This window comes from Passer montanus, unplaced genomic scaffold (assembly GCF_014805655.1).
Source record: "Passer montanus isolate IOZ18808 unplaced genomic scaffold, ASM1480565v1 scaffold38, whole genome shotgun sequence".
Lineage (NCBI taxonomy): Eukaryota > Metazoa > Chordata > Aves > Passeriformes > Passeridae > Passer > Passer montanus.
Genome location: NW_024368596.1, coordinates 6,571,628 through 6,592,876, shown reverse-complemented (window position 1 = coordinate 6,592,876; position 21,249 = coordinate 6,571,628).

Below are 21,249 nucleotides of genomic sequence, written 5' to 3'. Positions count from 1 at the left end.
TTGAAAAAAAAATTATTAAGTTGATGATACTGTGCTGATGTGGTGAGTAGGGGATTTGAGCATACAACTCATTTCTATCCCATTTTTGTAGCATTTTTGAGTTTTTCTCTATTTAAGTGAAATATCCCAACTTTATTCTAATAAACATTTGAATTTGGATCATTTTGGGAGGTCTCATAGTAAACTATCTTGACAGATCTCAAAGCTCTGACTGAGAGTCACAGAAAAATGTCTGCATGTGCTTTCTTTACTGTGAAGATTATTTATTTTGGCTGAAGTTTGTGTGTAATTAAAATCAGATAAAAGATAAGACCCGTTATAAATATATTCAGTATTGTGTACGTTGGCTAACCCTCTGAGGAAAGAGAAAACAGGATCTTATAATGGGAAGACAAGGAATCTTACTAATGCACAGAATTACCAACCTTAGCAACACCAGGTTTTCAAACAGCATAAATGACAATGAGTGTGTGGACTCCAAGATGGCATGTTGATACTGCAGATGACAGTCTTGCTAACATATTTTCAAATAATGTTTGTCAAACACGTAAAGGAGAAAAAAAAATTGCAATGCCATCTGCATAGTGTCCTATTCTGGACACTATTGAAGTAATCAGCACTTTTGACAGGGTTCTCCTGCATGTGTCAAAGATATGAAAAAAATAGAATGTGCCACATTTTTCCACAGCTGCTAACAAAAGTATTTATGTATATTCTCCACTTCAGTGTAAATGCCCAGTTTGGCTCTTCCAAGTTGCTCTTTTACTTTACTGTGGGTTATTTGCAGGGTCAGGTTGGTGAATTTTTTTAATTGCTGAGTGGTTAGTGATAAGAGATGTGTAGGTTTTGCTGCTATAAGATACTGTATCATGCTTTTGTGCAGCGACTTTTCTCCGTTATCTGAAATCAAGTGCAAACCCACGTAAGAACGCTTCATAATTTGTGTTTTGCTGAAAAAAAAAAATTAATCAGCTCAGTATTCCTCCTCACTATTCTCTCCATGAGCAATCAATTTCTGTGTAGGGCTGCCAACTTGGAGAAGGTTAGAGGCATTCGAGTAAGTAAGAGGAGGATTTCTCTAGTGAGTTTGGTTTGTGGCTGAATTGATGTATTCTGAAGATGTAGGTGTAAGTTGTCTACAGAAACTCTGCTGATACCTGGAAGCATAATGGAGTTCACAATGTTGCCTCCTTGAAATCAGGGACTCAAGCTTTGGCTGTCTCATTCCAGCCTTTTCGAAATGCTGTGAAAAGTCATCATAGCTGTAGCATACAAATTTGCCCTCCCTGAACAACAGTCTGATTTTTTTATTATATGAAAAGATAGGATGGCAAAGATCAGTTTTCTCTCCTATCATGCATGAAGCTGAAGCCACTGCTGAGATGCATTTATGGATTCTCCAGTGTTTCTTAGCAAATTCTTCTGTTGTGGTGATTATTCAAAAAAACCTGGGGGTGACAGAATGAGTTGAGCTAGCACAAGGACAGCCAGATTCCTCACTGGCTGAGTGCTGTGTATTTTTGAAATTGTTTTTTGTCTGGTTGAAGCAAGTTTTATAATGGCAACCATTATAAAACACAGCTTGGGCAAAAGTGGTCACAAAGCCCTCTAAAAGTGGTGTGCTTGTTAAAAAAATCAACCTGATTTAAGCCTTGCAGCTTTTTCACATGTGCTTCATTAATTCCAGTTGTAGTTAACTAATGCAGCAGAAGCACTTAGCTAAGGATTTGTTGTTCCTGGCTCACAGGTTTGTGTGTATGTTTATGTCTTTGTGGTGGGTCTGCTGACCTCCTGTGCCTGTCTAGCTATGAGCTTTGAAAAGTCCATCAAGGAGTTCTCTTTTTGAAGCGAGCAATAACCAAGCAACTTGGGCAGGGGGTCCTTTAAACTCCCCTTCTCCATCTGCTGGCATATTGCACACAGTTTAACTTGCACATTGTAGAAACTTCTGTTATAGCAGGCAGTAAAAAGTCATTATAATCTGCCAGTTGTAATGAGCTGTTCCTCCCTGCATGTCCTGATGGGCTGTGTCGTGGTGGGCTGCCTGTCATGCTTTGCACAGGCAAAGCTGCTCCATCTTGCCAAGAATTTCCAGGCTGAGTGTATGACATTAGAAGCCTGTTAGTAGAACAAGTCTTGTGTTTGCTCCTGGCTATAGAGAACAATGAAGTTTTTGCAGTAAAATAAATGACTATCAAGAAATAAATAAATAAATGACTGTCAAGAAATCCCTTTTTTCAGACAGTAGTTTGAGTTCTCTATGATAAGAGTTCTCTCTCTCTCTGGCTACTTTGCCAAGCATTTTTGCATTTACTTAGTGTCTCTTTTGGAGAACTGGGAAAACAATTAGTGGCAAACTCATTCTGGTATGTGGAGCAGAGCTTTGGGCTGTCTGCTCACTCTGCACCCTGCATTTAGAAGCAGAGAAATTCTCTTGATGTGTTGCTTGTCCAGTTGAGAAACTAGATGGTCCTTCTTACACTGGCCTGTTCCTGGTACTGACTATTTTTTTCTTCAGTAGCCTCTGTCAACAGGATGAGGTCAGCCTTAAGTGTCCAGTACCTTAGATGTGGGCTATTTGCCATGGTATCTTCAGACACTTTGAGGTGAGGCCCTTTTGGCCCACTTATACTTTTCCCAGATCTTGTCCCATAAATCTCACAGTCAGGCATTTTCTAGTTTCCCTAACTTGTGTTTCTACTTCAGGAACAAAAAAATGTCCAACTGTCCCTTATCTGCTAGTAAGTACCTCTGTAAAAGCTACTCCTTTTCTCACTGAGATGAGGGAATTTTGGTAGCATTGTGATTTTTAAGAGCTCTCTCTGACGGATTCTCATCTAGCCACAAATGCAAAGCACCTCTTGCACTCAGCTTAATTTTAGTTAGTGCTGCTACAGTCAAGACATTTGCAGTAGGCAAGGAAGGGTCTTTGACAGAAGTAATCTTCAAAGTTAGGTGGCCAGAAAAGAGATAGTAGAGAAGAACAGCTGCCCTCAAAATGTCACTGCCTGCCCCATGAACAATAAAATCAGAAACCTCTGAGTTGTGCAAGACTAACATCACCACTGGCAAAATTAATGGCTGTGCTAGCGGCAGCAGCAGAGAAGGCTGGTGTACTGTGACTCAGTAGGAATTTGTCTCCTGAAATGCAGTGATGTGCCTTCATTGGCTGAGAGACAGCTTTCTCCCATGGCTCTGCAGCAAAACCTCTCTGCACCCTCCTTTAGCAGGGGGGTGGCTGGGGAGGTGCTGGCAGGACTGGAGCAGAGCTGAGATGTAGCTAATCTCAAAACCTTCTCAGCAACTGCTCAATTTCTGGCTGTAGCCTTGGCTCTTCTGCTTATATCCTTTCTTTTGGGGTTCCCCAGAGTCTAAAAATGTGTGCAAGTCACTTTCAAACAGCAAGGAAGGGTGAAAAGTGTTTAAAGTGTGTATGTGTGTGGTATTTCAGAACATTCTTCACACATTTATTTTTTTTTCAGAAGGTGGCTCCAAATGGCCTCTTTTAAAGATAATGTTTGCTATCAGACTTTTTTTTTTTGAGTTTAAGGTTTATGAAAAGAGCAAACTTCTGCAGGAACCACACTGGGACAGGATTTCATGCATCTTGAAAAATCTTCTCTTATTAGCTGTCAAGTTTCTCCTGCTGGGATCATCGTAGGTTAAGCAATTTTAAAGCACTCTTTTTTTTTTCCCCCTACAAATGTAATTGAGAACCCTTAATAGGAGATTAGCAAAGAGGTTGCTGCTATGTTTTACTCCAAACACTTGGGCAACAAGATGGATCAAAATTAGTTTTTTTATATCTACTGAATGGCTGGTATTTGGGGCATCTGTCTCTGAGTTCAGAGTGCATCCAGCTTCATTTATGTGAGATAAAATTTGTTTGCCTGCTAACTTCTTTTGTGGAGGAAAAAGATGTAGAAGGAAGATGGTATATTTGAGAGGCAGATATAGAATGTTAATGTGGTGAGAGGTGAGGGTGCATGGCTGTCAGGAGCACATGTGAACCATGCCTGGAGTCTGCCACTTATGAGCTGGGGGTTGTGGTTTCTGTAACATTGAGTTTGGGGCCCTGGTAGGGAGATATCTGAGCTCCCTTTCAAGCTGTGCACTTCAGCTTCTCCCTTCATGGAGACCAGATGTCCTGCAGGTTCAGTGGAGGAACCACAGAGCTCAGAAGTGGTTGGCATCACTTGGTCTCACATAACTGGAAGGGCAGATAATCAAGGAAGATTTTCTTTGTGCAAGCTGCTCCTCGGAACAGATAACAGATATTTTCTGTGAATTTCTTCTGGGTCACTTACTAGTGATTGTTAGGAAGGATGATGTTGGGTCAGTCCGTGTTCTGCTTTTCTCTTTCTCAGCTATAACTTGATTGTGCTCATGGTAGTTACTGTATAGCACTGGGATTTTTCAGTGAGATATTTATAGTAGTATTTTTTGTGTTGGTCATTGGTGCTAAATCTGACAAGAATACTGGAAACAGAGGAAGCAGACACTAAGTTCATTCAGATGAACATGTAAATCTTTAGCACAAAAGGCACCACACCCTGTCCTAAGAGCAGAATTCTCAAGCTGCACTGGGGAGTGGAACAAGCTAAATACCAGAGCCAAATATCATAATTCTGAACAAATCTTTCAGATTCTTGTCAGGTATCACCTACTGTCCACTTTTGGGGAAAGGTCTTGTTGTGGATAAATGAAAATTGCTTCACCTTTGAAAATAATTCATGTTCACCCAGAGTGAGGCCAATACATCAGCTGTATTCAATAGAAGATTTGCTTTCAGAGTTGTGCAGTTCATTGCTGACTGTTTGAGCACATCTTTCTGATTTTCATAGACAACGTTTTTTTCTCCTATTAGTGCAAATGTATTATTATTACTTTCTCTGGAATCTTGGGAAATAAAAAAATATTTTAAGCACTTTCAGGTAATGGTGTTTCCCACCAGAATCACATTTTGAAGACATTGGAGTGACTTGGCTACATTTTCTGCTTTGTTGCATCTCAGAGGCATGATTAGCATGTGATAAAAGTTCCCTTGTGAACAATTTTTGTTCTCAATATACTGATCTCTTACCTCCTTCTTTATGACAAGGCTCTGAACATCCTTTACCTCTGCTCCTTCTCAGTATCAGCCTGCTCAGAGAACCAGGAGGCAGATACTGTTTGTATGTGCTTGCTGTTTCTGGTAAAGCACTGCCAGCCTGGCACACCAGGATGACGGGCTGGCCTGGAAAACTGAAAAATGAGCGCAGAGACTGAGTGCCAAAGGAAAAGAAATGAGAGTCTTTGAGAAAAACATGTTGCTGCAGGAAGATGAAATGCCAGTCTACCTGTTCTCATCTGCTCTGCTCCATCTATCCAGCTGTGGAGCGAGGCAAGTACAGCTTAGCTCCTGGGGAGGCTTGGGGATGCTCTCATTTGGTACAGCACGACCCTCCGGGCAAAGGCTGTTAGAATAATTTGAGCCCTAGCCAAGGTTTGTGCCAAACAGGTGCCCTGCTGTCCAGTTAAACACACATGTTTAAAGAAGCTCTCAGAGCTGCTGATTCTGTCCATTGGAAGGATTTATCCATTTAAATGTTTAGGTTGGAATGCCACTGCTAAGGAAAAGGTTGATCCTCTGTTCTTTTGGGGTCTGAGCCTTGCAGAGGCCTTACTGTCATCTTTTGATGAAGGGAGAGAGAGGATAAGAAAAGGAGAAGTCTGGTTCTGCTTAAATATATCAGACTGTCAGTAGGGCTTCTTTCACTGTCAGATTGTGACCTGACTCTAAGTGACATTGAAAAGCCTGAGCCCTTTTATGGGTTAAGTACTAATGGTATTATGAATGCTGACCACAAAGACCAGTATTACATTTGTATTGGGCTTAAATCTCATTTCCACTGAATGCTATCTCTTATCATGAAATAGTGGTCATTTCTCTTGTGAAAAGGAGCAATGTGAAAAGTAAGGGACAGTATCATATTTTGAGGGCATTTTCAGGGAAATTTGATCATTGAATCACAGAATAATTTTGGAAAATACTTTTAAGATCATCAAGTCCAGTCATTAATCCAGCATTACCAAGTTCACCACTAAACCATGGCCCTAAGTGACACATATACAGTACTGGTTTTGTCTTTGCTTTTTTTGAAGGTTTTTGCAAGTTCCGTGTAGGTACAACTGAAACTAATTATGATCAAAATTATTCCTTAAAGAATCAATGCATCAAAAGGTTTTGCTATCTCTGTACCAAGGAAAAGCTTTTCATCCAGCAGTTAACATGGACTAAGATAAATTATTTATCTTATGATTGAGAACTGGAGTTTGAAGGTGAAGCATGTGACCATGTTTCAGTATAAGCCTTAGGAGCACATTTGTGGCTCTGCATAATAATCCTCATGTAGATGATCCTTCTGTAATTGTTGCAAACTGCAGCTCCTCAGGATTGCTTACAATTTTTGAAAAGTCAACAGTGTGTATTCCATTAGAAGAAGGTCACTGAATGATATTATAAAAGAAAATAAAAGTAATCACCATAATATAAGCACAGAAAAATTCTGTCCATATAGTCCTTACTTGCAGTGTTTGTTCAGAAATAATTTTTATCACTCAGAGAACTCTGGGGCTCCTTTTGCTGTAAAATATAGAAATAATAGGATAGTAAGATGAAGAGATAATCACTCTTAGGGGCCATGCCTCAATTCTTTATGCATTCAGGACTGATAAAATTAAGTATGTCCTCTAATTGGAAAATGAGGAATACTTTTAGTAATTTTTCATAATTTACAAAAATAATTTCACAAACTGATGATTTTTCTGTACCACAATTCACTACACCATCAAGAAAATGAACTGAGCAGTTTGAAGCAAGTCTTTATATTGTTTTTGTGTTAATTTACTGTTAGAGGGCTGTCTCTGAAATATACTGTTGTAAGTACCTCTTGTAACTGATATCTTCAAAAGTTTAAATAATTTGATTTAGCTCCACTTCTATGCTTCAAATATTTCTAAAAGAGCTTTACTGTTTTTCAACTGTTTAGTGACAAATTTTTATGAAAATCATATCAATGCTTCCAGGATTTGAAGTATTAGGAGCCACAGAGGGGTAAAAACTTTACTTCTCAGCCAAGTCTATAATTGTTTTCTCATTTAAAAGAGTAACTGATGTATTGCTGGCAGTACACAAAGATTTTGTTTTCCTGCAATGTATCATTTTTGTTCTCCTGTGGGGAAGGGGGTCTGTTTAATTTGCTGTCTCAGTTAAGGGATCTGTATGAATAACTGCAGATGATACTGTGATACACTTTGGCTGTTTCTGTAGCAACCACCTATGGGTTTTTGTCTGCATTTTCACATCTCTTTCCAAGAACTGCTTTTTTTTTTCCCTGCAACAGTTTTGTTCTCAGAAGCATTGCTTGAATTATTTTTATGTTCTTCATTTGCATGCTGTCTTACAGGTGACAGTCCACCATGAAAAACCGAGAAATTGTTGTATAAATTACAGAAAGCACTATGGCAGTTATGGCAATCTTTAGTGATCCTTACACTTGCTGTAATGAGTGGAAAATTGATTTTTGTAATTCATCTTCTTTCTTTTGAAGATGGTAGGCTTATCTGATGAAATGTTACTTTTGCAGCCACTGTAACAATTGTGATTTGTGCAGTGGTATGGCTCAGCTAACTCCAAATATAAGTGAAATTTAAATTGAGCTTTAAATTGTGATTGAAGTTTGCTTTGCATTGTTTATGTGCACTGGGATAACACTTCCCAGATACTTTTGTACTTGATAAATACTTGGTATGAGAACTTTATTTTCCAGTGACAAAGGCTGAAAAATTCAATATGAATTTTGGTCTGCTGTCTGTATAGAGTTTAGGTTGTGGGGTTTGGTTTGTGTTTGTTTTCTTTGAAAAACATCCTAAGTGTCTGAGTGTGTGTGTGAGTGGTTTGGCATAGTTTGGCTTTATCAAACTCTTGAAATAGGCCTGAAGTCCCTCTCTGGATGATGGTGAATATTCAGAACACGTGCTTCCCTCCCTCCCAGTTCTCTCCTGCTTTCAGAGTCTTCATCCTCAGGCAGGAGGTGTGAGGATTTTTACAAGACAGCTGTGCTGTCAGTTTTGGCTGACCTTGCCTGGCTGCCAGACCCCCTTCAGCTGCTCTCTTAAACCTCCCCCTGACCCACAGCAGCAAGATGGGGGACAAAATCAGATAAGGAATTTTTCAGGTTGAGATAAAGGCAGGTACATTACTTATCAATTATTGCCACAGGAAAAACATACCTGACTTGGGGAAAATGAATTTAATTTATTGCCAGTCAACACTAGAATAGGATGGTAGAAGCAAAGACAAAAATCATAGAGCACTTTCCCTCTCCACTTTGTCCCAGGCTTGATCTCAGTCCCTCACTCCCCGGACCTGTGAGGCACAGGAGCAGGGCAGGCTCTGCTGGGGCCTGGGACAGCTGCTTCTCTTCCTTGGTGCTGCAGGGCTTTTCTCACACTTTTTGTTTCACTAACCAGTGGCATTTTTGCCTTTATTAAATACACTTTGCCTAAGGCACCACCACAGAGGGCACCCCCAGCTCTCCTCAGAGGGGCTCCTGCAGCCCCAGGGCCAGCAATGGGGCACGTGCAACCCAGGACAGCAGTTGATACTCTTTTTTTCTTTTTTTTTTTCTTTTTTTTTTTTTTTTTAATAAAACTTCCCCACTGATTTCCCCTCTGACTATGCCCTGGAAGATGTCTTTGACTGACACAGTTAGCTTCTGTTTGCTGTGCTGTTCCCTGGCACCAGGTCCTCCTCCACTCTTGTGGCAGAGGGTCAGACTGCTGCACAGGGTGTTACGAAGCCTGTCTTGACTTTCTTCATTCACAAGCTGTGAAACTAACAGGAGATTTGCAAAAGTACTTATGTACCCCCTTATTTACTAGGGATAATATGCAGTATTTTAATGGGCTAAGTATCAAATGTGAAGAATCACCAGCCAGAAAGACAAGTGTGCAATTCAGTGCATCCTTTGGGCTTGGGAAAGAAAGGACAATACTTAACACTGGTTTCCTTCAGTCCCTTCAAGTGTTTCAGCCTGTTATTATTTTTGAGGTGTTAGTTGCTCTTAACATTCTCTGTGTATAAATCTTTCCCAAAAACTTGTCTATGCATTATTAAAAATGGAGATACACAGAGAGCACAGATTGCAGGTTTCAGAGTGGTGGCAGCTTTCCACAAAGGGCAGGTATATTATATCATACATTAGGCACCTGGGGAAGCTGAGGCTTGCAGATAAAATGACAGAGCAAGTATGTAGCTGGGGTAGGTGCTATCCTGAATTAGACTTGATCTGCTTAGTACTTTCATGTTAATGAAGTTAGGAGCTTTTTGGTATTCTCCTGTAATCTAACAAAGCATCAATATTTTCAGTGACAAATGGGTGGTGATTACCTGGTGAAGATTGATTACAGGCTTTAAATTTGCTGGATTGAAGCTTGTGTTCATGTCCCCCCTCTAATAATCATTCAATTTACTCAAATCTACTCTAATTTTAGGCCAGTGTTTCCACTTGCTGGTGACAGTTAAATCCTCATTGATATTGGTTAAGCCATTTGGACAACGTGGTGCAAGAAGAATGATGGATGGCTTTAATTTGATATTCGTAGTTTGTCTTTGATGTTGCTCCTGCACCACTGAAAACTTGCTAGAGAATTAAATTAACACTGCATCTGCTTTTGTGTTTGTATTCCAATAGCCAGGGGGCATGTAAGCCTGCATTAAGAAAATAAACAGAAACATCTTTCCACTGTGCTATAGGGGAATGGGGGTGGATTTGGAACTCTTGATTAGAATCACAATGCTGGTAACCAAGATCTCACTTTTTCTCTTTAACTGCATCACTTGTATGCTATGCTAAGAGATAAGAATTATGTATTTGTGCAAATAGATATATTTATATTGCTGAAAAAAGGAAATAATCCTTTGAGAGAAATGTTTCCTTTTTGTGCAGAGGTTGCTAAAATTTCCCATATTACAAGAAAGAGATGAAATAAAAGGGGGGGGTTGAATATATACATGTGACTACGTGCTCTTTACTTCATAATGGTTTTGTCTTTCATGTCAACGACTTAAACTTCATCAGTCCTGAGCTCTGAATTCTTAAATAACACCTTTATTGATCTGCAAGAATGCATTAACTTTTCTTCCACATGACTGCAAGGGCTACATCCCTGTGTGAACAAACATGGCAGGATGTCTCCATCTCTTGTGGCCTTTTGACCCAGATGAGGAGACTGTTACCAAGTGCAGTGAGAAGTTCTAGTAATTTATTAAAAAGGACCCCAGCTTGTTAGATAATGGTTTGTAATCACAGCATTCAGGAATGACTGTTCAGTGATGATTACAGAACATGCTTTTCTGTTTATTTTTTCTAACACCATTCTGGCTGGGATTGTGTTTGTTTTGACATATGTGGTGCTGTGGAAGGGATGCAGGTGAAGAGCAGTGGATAAGCCTGCTGCTCCACAGGTAACAGCAGGAGGCATTTTCCTTACTTTCATTTTCCTTGTGTCTTCTGCTTGCTACATGAATTTGCATTTCTCTCTTCATGCTTCATGGCAGCATTACTCCAGGAGTACAGAGACTTTCTCAGGCATCCAAGAAGCCATTTCTGGATTTCTTCTTGAACCATCAGATGGCCAGAAAATATATCTACCCTGTGTGTGATCTTGCTGGTGGACTGATCTCATCTGGCCTGCTTAGTAAACTCTATGTCCTTATCAGAGGTCTCCTGAAAGGTGACGTTCTTGAGGTAGTTACTGGTAACATAGCATTGTTTAACTCACAAACCTTTATGTAATCCTTTTGATACCCTTGATAATTCTTTCATCACTCACCTATCCCCTTTGCTAATGCCTAAACCCTGAGATATATAATATAAACAAAAAATATTTTCTCAAGTATTTAATAGGCACAGTTTTCACATCAAAATATCTTAATTAACCTCCTAATTCTTATGAAATTTCTATCAGCTTGTAACTGTGAAGATGAAAATGTTTGCTATGTTATGCACAGAAATAAACAAATATTTCCAGCCTCTGATGCTGAAGCAGTTGAATTCTGGTTTTAAGCAAAGATAAGAGTAATTTGCTGTGCATATTTGCTGTTTGTTGCTCTGGGAGAAAAATCAAACTTAATATACCAATTGATACTGATCTGCAATCTGCTCAGGTCTGTGAGTACCTTTCTTGAATGGGCTTTGGATCAAGTTCTGCTGCACAAAATATAAATATTGCAGCTCGGATATTTTATGCAGTGTGTGAGATAAGAAATCCTGCTGACTTCAGTTCCCCCTTGCTCACCAGAAAGCACTCTGGGGAAGGTTCAGCTGCAGTGGGGTGAAAGGTGGGCTGTGTAACAGAGGACAGGTTGTACAGCCGGGGTGTGCTCACCCTGGGTGCGAGGCAGCGGCTGGCGAGACGCGCGGCACCGCGAGGTGACAAAGCTGCTTGGGCAGAGGGACACTGAACAGGGACACCGCGGTGGCACGCAGCCAGTGCCTGCTTGTTCTGGTTCAGTTTAGAACATAAAAAGGTCTGGCTTGTTGCAATAAATGATCTTTGGAGCAAGCAATAAGGAGGTCCCTGTGTCTTTGTTCCCCATCGCAACAGTTCAAGAAATGCACCAAGCTTGAGACAGTTCCATTTTCTACTAACATGTGCCCTTTTAAGATCCTCAAATAGTAACATACTCATTGACGTAAGCCCAGACTACTTCACTCTGCAAAGGCCAAAAGATCTTGCAGGACCTATCAGCATTTTCACTAAACTGTTTGCTCAGTTTAAATGACTGGACTTCAATCCAGTCAATTGCTTCAATAGATTGTATCAGTAGAGAAGAGAAAATGAGTTTTGCACCGTTGAAGTAAGAGTAGTATTTACAAGATTTGATAAGATCTTTCCAAAGCTTAACCTTTCTTTTGGATCCTAAAATACATTGGGGTAACAGGGTTTGCTGTTTAGGGTGGATTTTGTTGCATATTTTGTCCATCACAGCCAATGGATGTCTGTAGGTCTAGTTAAATGTATTCCTGTATCCCATAAAAGTATTTTTAAAAAATTATTCAAGGTAGGCAAATTAATGAAATACTTGTCATTTCATAGTTTGTATGGTCTCACACTGGCAGTATTACAGGGGTTAGACTCGCTGGAGCTGTCCAAAATGTTGTGGGTTTTCTCTTTATTTCACCATATATCTGAGAAGGTTACCTGTAGGAGGGAGTCACCAAATCTCTGTTGAGTATCTGCATTGGAGGAATTTTAACTCCCCTTGTCTTGGCTCCTCTTTTTCCCCAGTGAAGCTGAGCTGTGGCACAGAATAAACCTGTAAGCGCTGTGCAGCCTCTGTGAAAGTAAATCCCTCTGACTTGGAGACCTAAGGATTTTGCAAGAAAATTGCACACACTTGGCACTCAAACAATTTAACTGTTCTTGCTGGTTTTAATCACTGTGAACAAAATAAATCTTTATTCTAAACTTGATTTTCAAGTGACTTGGTTTCAGGAAGGAAGCCATAAGGGAAAGTACATTTCATGGAAATGTTCACAGCTGTATGTTGAATAAGGCTCTTTTTTTAAGACAGAATGAGTCCAGATAGATTCAGACACTCTGTATCTTCTGGTACATGAATTCCAAAGAAGAAAAAACCAAGAATTAATTTTTTAGATAGTTTTGGGATATGTACAGATGTTTTCTGAAGAAGTGTATGTTCCTCTGAAACCTTAGAAGAGTGCTAAACCCATTAAATACTTGAACTGCATTTAGCTCTTTGTGGTATGATAGCAATCACAATTATTAGGTGCAATAGTGCATTTATATTATGGGTGAACAGCTCAAGCTGGGTGCTCTGGCACTGAACCAGCAGAGCATTTGGGTGTCTGCTTAACTTCAGGAAAGATGGACTTGGGGCTTTTTTAAATGAAATCTGCTTCCATGGTGCAAGTTTGGAGCTGGTTTGAATTATCCCAGTAAAGCTGCAGGGTTTGTGTGGAGGGGTTGGTTTTGGGGGTGTGTGTATGTGTTTTCTTTGTTTATTTGGTTTGTTGTGTGTGTTTGGGTTTTTGTTTTGTTTTGGGTTTTTGTGTATGTGAACTTTAAAAGCTAAAATCAATGGGCAAGACTACTCATGTCTTTAATGCACACAGAGACCCTTAATTTGTTAATGCCACAGTTCTCACTGTCTTGCATGAATGAACCCATTGTGAGGATCCCTAAGAAGCGAGCTAGAACCTCTGCTATTTTCGGTTCAAAATAAGTGGCTGTGTATGACTCTGACTGGATTAATATGCTAGTTCATGCTTTACTTATACATTTATTTAAAAATGTTTTATGAACTTGAAATAATGTACTCATTCCTGGCATCCAGTATGATTTGCCCTACTTAATCTATTTTGCTACTCTTCCTTTCCCCCTATCTATTTTCAGATTGACTTTGTCCATTTTTTAATAGCTATTTTTAGAAGTGAATGTCCTTTGTGGTGTATTTTTAATCATGCTGAGTTGCTATATTATGGTAAAGTCTTATTAATAACTGACATGAACTGAGAATAGTTCATTGTACTGGACAGTAGAGTGCAATAACTTATGAATTCTTAAAATAACTGGCTTTTTGATTTCTCATTTTCTACTTCTGAGAGAGATTGGAATAAAAAATTAGGACTTTAAATCCCTCCTGTTATTACATCATAAAATCCTTAGCTTATCTGAACTTCATAATTAGCATGGCATGATAAAGGAAAGGAAGGGGAAAATTCCTACTACTTGTCCTAGCACTCTTCCACTTTCATTTATGAGTCAATTGCCCTTTTGGGTTGAATCTTTTGGAATCAGGATGATTATCTAGTGATACAAGGTGCTCTGTAGCAGATGCATCACTGAATCCTGTACCTAAAGAAGCGCTCAGGAAATCTTGTTGTGCTGTCCCTACTGCTTGCTGGACAGGAGGAAAGATGGAGATGACCTCTGTGGGGAAGCTCAGTGCTTCCCATGAGCTGCTGGCTGACTCCAGTCTACACAGGGACAGAGTGGAGTCAGAAGCCTCACTACTGCATTATGTCACTCCTGAATATTTCATGTTTTTTAGCACAAATATCAGTGAGGAAAAAACCAAACTATCCTCTGTTTCAGGATTATCTAGGGGTTTATGGCTGTGAGAAAGCATCAAAGTTAACCTTCACTTTCACCTGGGGCTTGTGAGGAGGATTAAGGAACAGAGAAGGCTGTGTCCTTCTCCTCAGTTGCAAAGTGATGGGGAAGATGAATGCTCTGCTCACTGGACCTTTGCAGCAAGCTTCACTGTTCTTTCCACTAAGACAAAATGTTAAGATTTTTATAATCTTATAAAAGTTTGTTTACTACACAGCATGCTTACTCATGCCGTGGTGAGATAAGTGCAATATGTGAGGAATGTGTGTAGATTTTGAATTTGGAACCTGAAAAACTGTGCTGTTATATGAGGTTGGACAGAGCTTATTTGCATAAATCCTTCTTTTTTTGCCTTGGAGTTTGAGTGAAGAATTAAGAAATTGATAGGCTGTGGCCTAGAGGGTAAATAGTAGAAACTAGCCAGTGGTTTAATACTCAAAATGTAGGGAAAGTGTTTCATTTGAACTACTTAGATATGATTTTCTGTTCTTATAAAAAAAAAATCCAGTGTGATTAATTTGCATTTAGTGATGAAAAAAGCTTAAACTAAAATATCTACAAGTGATATTCTTGTTCATGTTAACATTTTACTCTTCCACCTTCATGCCTTTGGTGAGTGGATGTTGCTGTGGAATGGCTTGGTGATGTTCTCTTGCACTGATTCACAGACAGCTCTAGCAACTGAGCCTATTCATCCAGCTCCAGATCACTATGTGGCTTTCTCCAGCTCAGTTCAGAATGAGTGTGCACATTAAACCAGTCAATCAGATCCATATGTTTTACCACACTGGTTGCCTTCAGCAGTTTTGTTGGCCTGTTTGGTCAGTTTTCAGCTCCATGGATGCAAAGCAGTTGGAGCCTGCTGGTGAAAGCTTTTCTGATAAAATGTGTTTGTGCTTTTCCAAGACATTTGTTTGAAAACTATCTGAAGACCTTTCTTTGCTACTCTGATTTATTATTTCCTAGTAACTCTCCCAAAGAGTATCACCACTTTATGGATCTGGAATAAAAACAGCTGAGCTCTCTGCTTTCAGTTCCACTGGAGGAATGTTTGCAAAAAGAGCTGGAGTAACTCAGCACAACAACTTGCAAAGCCAAGTCCAGGACTGAGCCTGGTAGGGTTCTTTAACTGGCTTCTGCTACATGCTGCTGCACGTGAATTATTCACCAGCTTACACTTATGAATAAAATACGTGCCTCAGGAAATCCAGCTGCTCTGTGCTGTTATGCTGTCTTCTCTTCTCTTCTTCTCCTCTCCTCCCCCAAAATTAAGTCTACATTCATGTTTTCTGCATTTCCAGGCTAGGACAAGTTTTGTGATTTAGTCATAAGAGTCCAGGGAACATCTGCTGTACTCAAGCCCATTTGGAAATACAGCCATGCTTATTCAGCTTTTCTCTAATAACTATGATTTTCTAAGTAAGGGATTTCTGCACTTGCTTTCTGCACTTTACAGAGCACACTTGACATAAGCTGCCCGTGCCCCTCCACCATAATGGTGGGTGCTGCTGCTGCAGGACAAGTGAACTTTTTGCTTTTGTCTTCTAATGCATTGTCAACTTCCATTCTCAGTACACAGTGTTTTTTGCTAAATTTTTGATAATCTGTTAAAATACTATTAATTCTCTTAAAATATTGCATGAAACATGATGTTCACTGAAAAAAAACCCACTACCATCACCACCCAGACCCATAACATCCCCGAATGAAATTCAAACAAAAGGTAAAATCCCATACCTGCAGCTGTCCCTACCTTTCATCTGCCCTTAATTTAAATGTGTCTCATCTGTCACTTGACCTTTACTGATTGACCAATATATTTTTGGTTACTTGTTTGTCAAAAAGGATTAGAATTAGATCACAAAACTATTTTTCCCCATTTAAAGGATTTATTTTTATAGATGTTGAAAAACAGTGCATTAACTTCTTAATGAAACCTGTTTATTTTTTTCCTCCCCCACACTAAATATGGCTGATTCATTTAATAAAACATTCATTGGATTTTACAAATGTCATTATCACTAGACTCTAAACAGATGCTGCTTCAGTAATTGTCTGGTGCTGCATCCATTTGACTCCACAGCAGCCAGATATGGAGAAGTTGCAACAGCCTGAAAGCAAACATAGCCCCTAATTAGGCTTTTGAGTCTTGGTGAAAGGTCTTGGGTGATCCAGGCTTTAGGGGTGAGCCTTATGAGAGTCTTGTAGCACTAATAATCATAATTACAGTAAAGGTACTAATGACATAATCAAGGGGTAACTCTGACGTGCTGGAGCAGCCTGTCCTTGGAGGGCTGCACCCCGTGGAAGAGTGACCCCTGGCACAGCAGTTTTGGGGGGCTGTCTGCCTGAGGAGGGACTCACATTTGCAGCAGGTGAGGTTTGGCTGCTGCTCATGAGAGTGGACCTGTGCCAGAGAAGGTGACAGGGAACTGTCTCCCATGGGAGGGACCCCACAGTCTCACAGGGCAAGGACTCCTCTCCCACAGCAGCAAATAAACCCCTTGGGTGACAAACTGACCAAACCCCCATACCCTGTCTCCCTGTGCTGTTGGAGGGAAGGAGAGAGGGGCTGGGGGGAAAAAGGTATTTTAAAGACCTTATTTTACTTCTCATTGTCCTCCTCTGATTCTGTTAGTAATAAATTTTACTTTGCAACCTTAAGTTGAGCCTATTTTTCCCTTGAAGTGTTTTCTCCCAGTCGTTATCTCAATTCATAAAGCTTTCATTGCCTTTTGTTTTCCCTCTCCTCTGCCCAGCTGTGGCAGGGTAGGTTGAGTGAGTGACTCTTGTGGGCACCTGGCATTGGGCCAGCATCAAACCATGACAGTGGAATACTTGGCAGTGTCTTTCTACACAGCCCTTTGTCCCAAAGGTTGCAAAGTACAGGGCAAAACCTGGAATGCTGGGAGGAACTAATGATCTGGCAACAGTCTTCTCAAGGGTATTCTTCATGGGAGTTCTTTTGACACTTCATGCCCATGTAATTGTGCTTCCAGACTAGCTGAAATGTGCTAGGGAGCAATACCATCCATAGTTTATGGATCTCAGGGTAACTCCTGCTTTCTGTCCCTCCTGTGTTGGGATCTAAATCCCTTTTCAGGTTGGACAATGAAGGACTGCAGCCACCAGCTTCATTGAAGGGCTTAAACTGGTCATCTGCTGTGGGCTACTCTGGATAGAGAAAAACAAATGTGGGGAAGTCCAAAGCAAGTTTCTAAGACACTTTTCCTCATTCTGTTCCCAGTTTGAATTAGGTTGTGGACTTTTCATGCATCTTTCATATTAAGGAGTTCATAAAGAATGGAATAATGGTAAAGAAGCACCATCTCATTTACAAAGGGGACCAATATCATTGCAATGTACCCTTCATGTTTTGTCTCACAGTAGAGCACAGTGCAATGGCAGATTTTCTTGTGGAAAAGAGAAACTTGAATGATCAGCAATGTATTTTTGTTTTTCTTAAAATGGTTTCCTCTTCTTAGTATCCATAAAGAGCTTTTTCAATCAAATATTATTGACAGCAAAAACATTATCTAGTGTATAGACAGATGGCAGGATGATAATTGTTTCGAGAGACAGATGGTAGTTTCTTGTACCCACTTTCGAGTTTCTGTGTTTTTAAAGCTCAGCAGTTGCATTGTGCAGCATTTGTGGTGTCATAAAATACCAGCCACTTTAAATAACTCTGAACCAGGCTTTCGAGTGATTTGTTTAAAAGAAGCCAGCCCTATTTAAAACATGATCAGCTGAGGATGCCTAGATATTTGACAAAGCAGATTGTAATTTAGAGAAGTTGTGCCTAGCTTGATGCTTATATTCTCAGCAAATGCAGAACCCTTCTGCCTCCTTTCTGTCAGAAATAAGTCTGAAATTTTACCGGCATACTTTTCTTTTTTTTGAAAAAAAAAAAGAAGTCTAACTTGGTACTAAGGAGAGGGCACCATAAGAATAAAAATAATGTATGAGTTGGAGTGAGCAGCCCGAGATATTTGTAGGACATGCATGGAATTCCATCTTAGTTTCTCCCACAGACTACTGTAACAGTGATTAAATCCACAACATGAAGAATCTTGTACATAAATAGCTTACCATGAAAAAACAAATATTTAGTTGCCCCATGAATCTGAGGACTACATGAAACCTTTATTCTTCTCTACAAAGACTAAGATATTTTCAGGAATAATTTTGTGAAACACATGGGGATGATTCAGGCTGAATCCTGCATGGTTTAACAAATCTTTTTTCACCATCTCATTATTTTAATCTGTGTAAAGGGAAAGGAGAGATACCTGTTCAACAGGTTTGCTTTCCAAAGTTAGGTTGATGGGGTCAGCTGTCAGTATGACTGATGAAGGCCTCATCTCAAGGGGGATCAAGGGTCCACTCCATCAGATTGTGGTTTCTGGTGGGCTTTTAGCCTCCACATAGTTCTACTTTATATTGTACATTGAAATATTTGCAGGCTTTCATCTGAAGGTGTATTTCAGGGATTCTTGTCTTTGCTCTGGTACTTACTGTTTGTATAAATATCATTTATTGTATAAGAAAGAAGTCTATAAAGTTATCAATAGAGTAATTTTTAACATAGCAGTAGCCACAAGTGAGATGCCTGCATTCCCAGTAACAATCCTGTGGCTTCAGGGATGATGCTGTGCTTGGGTGGGGTAAAAAAAATAAAGCACCTACACATTTAGTAGTCAGCCTTCAGGATGTTATGCCATGAGAAACCATATAGTCCAAGATAGTAATTTAAAATGTGAAAGCAGTTAAAATCATAATCTCAGTGTTTTAAAAAAAACCCCTTTGTATATCTGTTCTTTGTAATTTAGACACTTGTTAAATGATTTTCAACACTAGAACCACAGAATAGTTGCAGCTGGAAGGGACCCAGAAGGATCATCAAGTCTAACTCTTAAATGAATGGCACATACAGGGATCAAACCCACAACCTGCCTCTAATCAGCTGACCTAATTTCAAAGTCATTTTATATAGGATGTATGCAGGAAAATACAGATTTTAAATCTGCATTTAGAGAAGTGCACGAAAACTGAACTTTCAGCCAGTGGACACAGACCTGCCCAGTACTGAGACTAAGCACTATCCAATCTAGGAAGTGAAAAGTGGGCTGTGTGAGCAACACTAGGCAAACCAGACAGGCCTATTTATTTATTTTAATCTTGTGTAATCACAAAGCAGTACTTGTCAGCAATCTGGAATATCAGAATTAGTTGAAAGAGATGTTTTGCAAATAACTCTGAATAAGGAGTGCATGTGAAAACTGCCAAGTGTTGTTGGACAATTCGCAAACAGGAGGAGGCTAAACTCATTAAGTAAATGATTCACTGCATATTAGCTCAGCCTTCCTTCTGAGCTTTGAGGCCTGTTGGAGCTGAGAACCAGTTTTGTTGTTTTTTATTAAACATTTTTTCTTGTTTTCCATACTGTAATCATGTTGTTTGAGTCATTAGTGTGAAGGCAATAACAGACTTACTGTAAAGTTAAACCTCTTAAGGAGCATCACTGTCTGCACGAACGCGCATGAAACATCCTGCAACTGCTAAGAGCCTGAATTGTGTGGAATTTTCCCTTTTAAAATTGTACTATTCAGATCAACATGACTCTTGCCCACCTGGGTGTTTGTATGAATGATCAGACCAACTGAAGCTGTGGGGTGCTAATTTTATTTTAATTTTTTAAGGAGGATTGTTGATATAACTTTGTCATCAGTTGCTGTGAGGGTCAGGCCTCTCCTTCCTCAGACTCCAGTGGGCAGAGTGGTGCCACTGCTGGGCACTGTCTCCAAGTGCTGCTTTGCAGTCAACAGGCTGAGTCTGTCTGCTGTGCACTGATGAGAATGGCAAATTCAATCTGAGCCTGCTTGGGCTGTCATGCAGCTGAGGCTCTCCAGTGGTCTTGTCCTTCATTTCCACTGCTCCAGTTAGCTTAATGGTTTTCCTTAACTGCTTCTGAATTCTTTCATGATAGCAGATATATAGCCAGTGTCATCTGACAGATTTTTAGGCATCTTTGTTGTAAACATGTAAGTATTCATTTAATGCTTGGATTGCTTTACCATCCTTTGTGGCTGTATTTCTCATTCCTTTCTGAAATGATCTTTCTTCATCCTTGGCTGAGTCTACTTCTACACTTGGAGAAAAATCTTCTTGATATCTAACACTGCCAGCTATACTTCCAAATTTATTTCAGATTCTTCTCTGACTCCTGTATCTTTTTTGTAAAGTTTTTGTTCTTGCTCTCTGTTGTCTTGATTAATACTTTTGGTTTGGCATGTTTATTTTCAACTTGGTTGATCTTCATAAAGTCTTTGTAAAGACTTGAAGTTCCTCATAAAAGTTTATAAAGATTTCTTGAAAAATTGTAAGTGGCTGCTTAGGTTGGTCATTCCTTGGCCCAGGAAGGAGATCCGAGCTAAAAATAATCTCAGTTTCCTCCCAGTTCCTCCCCTGAATGACAACACAGCCACCCACAAAACCAGGATTTCTTTGGCAGTTGGCATTTATTTCTGTGCAGTGGAGGAGAAGATCCAGTTAATTCCCAGCAGCTGACTGGGAAGGTGTCAGGCATTGGACTGCAGAGCCTGGGCTTGGTCAGGGCTGTGTCCTGGCCGTGTCCCACTGACCCCCCACATCCCACCCCAGTGCTCAGGGGGGAGCTGGGCCAGGGCTCTTTCCCAGTGATGCTGTGTTTGATGTGCTCTTTTCAGTGGCCATGCAGTACCCATCCAGAAACAGAAGATTTCTTGTTTGTAGGCATAGCAGGCAGCATCTTAGAGTGGCAGAGTTGTGGATGAGTCGTTGTGGTGACTGAATATTTACAAGTGGATGTCATGAGACGAAATAATGGAGTGATAAGGTTCTAAAACCCCTATGAACAGGAAAGCGTGGTCATTAGAACTCAGTGGTGAAACCTACCCTTTGCAGAGACTGAAAAACGTGTGATTATTTCCCTGTTAAGAGCAATGGTATGATTTATCAGGCAATTCAAAAATCTGTTGTGCACATATAAAACTCCTATTTCTAAGTAAAAGAAAATTACTTGTG